General features: G+C 36.5%; 1 long non-coding RNA gene across 1 annotated transcript; it reads right to left on the reverse strand.

Moving 5' to 3' along the window:
• Positions 1 to 219: 219 nt before the first annotated feature.
• Positions 220 to 862, reverse strand: LOC124688475. Its single transcript, XR_006998541.1, has 3 exons — positions 760 to 862; positions 616 to 675; positions 220 to 349 (listed from the first exon to the last, which is right to left on the reverse strand). It is a non-coding gene; the product is annotated as an uncharacterized LOC124688475 (long non-coding RNA).
• Positions 863 to 2,035: the final 1,173 nt, after the last annotated feature.

Raw genomic sequence — 2,035 nt, forward strand, 5'->3', positions numbered from 1 at the left:
AACCATGTGTCAATGCATCCTAAATAGAAAATGAACTTGCCAATATGGCAATCAAAAGTATGATCATATTGCACGATCACTTACTGAATCAGCAAAGAGATTGAACAAAAACGGCTGAACATCATTGAGGGTCTCTGGGCCACCAAGATTGAACAGCAGTACTCCAACCTTTTCTTCAACAGCGTGTGACGTTACGCCAGACATTTTTCATCAAAATTAGTGCATGCACCCGCAGCGGAGGAACTCACAGCAAGGCTGCGTTTAGTGTATATTGGCATTCCAAATCTGTCAACTACATGAAATCCATGAGAACAACATTGTCTTCATGCACCATAGTCCTCAAATTTACCTGTTACACAAACAGAACAACTCAACATACACATGTATAATCAGATATTGGTGTTTCACTGAATTATGTCATCTTCATGTCTTCTATTTTACAAAAGCTAAGTTATTTTCCAAAGAATCAAGAGCATGAGATATGATCATATGAACAAAACCAATTCTAATGCGGAGTAATTCACAATCAGTCATTTACCAGTATCTATAAGGATGCAAGAAAGATTTCAGGTAAAATGAAAAGACTTATGTTTTCAGGTAAGACGGAGAGCTAACCTTTTCTAGAGTCCAGAATAGATGAGGTTGAAATTCAGTCTGAAATGTGGCTCCATTTGCCTACAAGAATGAAACCATGATTACTCAGGAAAAAAGGAAAGAAGAGAATTTGCAGTAGACATACCATCAATAGAGATATCTCACCAATTCACCACTGTAAGCTGTTTCAACAGCGCTATTGGCAGCTTTAGATTTCAGAACTATATCATCAGGACAGTTGTTTCCAAGATTGAATCCAAAAGCTAGGGCCTGTCGGCCGTCGGGTGTCGGTGGGCCGTGGGCCGTGGTCCGTCGACTGCTCTTGTCTCTGCTACAATTCAGAAAAACAAATTGCCCTCAAATTTTTATTTTTAATGATTTTGAAGGGCATTTTTGGTGAGGAATGATTATCCTTATTGAATAATTACTAATAATTACTAATTTCTATATCATTCAAAATTATAATCATGCAGGTCATCGTGTGGTCTATGGATGTTAAATTTCATGGAATATTTCACGGGGGATATTTTATCCGACATTCCTGAACAGGTATATTTGCTCCATATCGCGATACTTATTCCAGGTTGTATCATTATTACTTGAAAACTAACTTTATTTACTGCTTGATTAATAGGTCAATATGACAGATTTTAGAAACAAACTAGCCGTAATTTTGGTGGATTCACATTTGAATGATGATAATGTAAGGAATCGAGACTTGAAAGATGATGAAGAACATACATTTGATCCTACTGATTGTGTCATTGTGGATGGACCTCCTAAAAACAACAAAACATCGAAACTAGCATCGGAAATTGGGTTCATCTCGCAATCATTGCTTCTGTTACCATCTGCCAATCCAACGGACTCAGAATTAATAGATGAACTTTGCCTATACATCAGCACAGTTGATGATATCCCTTCACTAGAGTAAGCAACATTTTTTTTTTTCATTTTATTGTATTGTTCTAATAAATTGCGATAGCATACTTGTAATTGTAATTGACATAATTCTAATTTTGCAGGACCGAATGGGTTAAAAGTTCGAGTCCTTATCCTATTAGTCTTAATTTAAGACAAATAAGTAGCATACTAAAAATGAATGAAAATATGGACGTTAGTTGCTTTAATATGGCTGTACGGATACTGGCGTGGCACGATATCCAGCTTGCTAGGGATGTCCCAGTCCACTACATGGACTTGAACTTCTGTGTAAGTTACTATAACTACATACTAAATCTATTTATATGTGACTGATTTGTGGCATATACTAATGTTTTTTATTATTATTATTTTAGTTGATGTCTCAATATGCACGAGATCCAAGTCGTAGTGACTATCCTGATGTTGCTCTGGTTGGCTCGGCTTGTTTCTTAGCTGGCCCGACAGCAATGAGTATCATATATCTGAATGCAATATGGTAAGAATTCAATCCTTCATT

The sequence above is a fragment of the Lolium rigidum genome, chromosome 2 (genome assembly GCF_022539505.1).
Source record: "Lolium rigidum isolate FL_2022 chromosome 2, APGP_CSIRO_Lrig_0.1, whole genome shotgun sequence".
Taxonomy (NCBI): Eukaryota; Viridiplantae; Streptophyta; class Magnoliopsida; order Poales; family Poaceae; genus Lolium; species Lolium rigidum.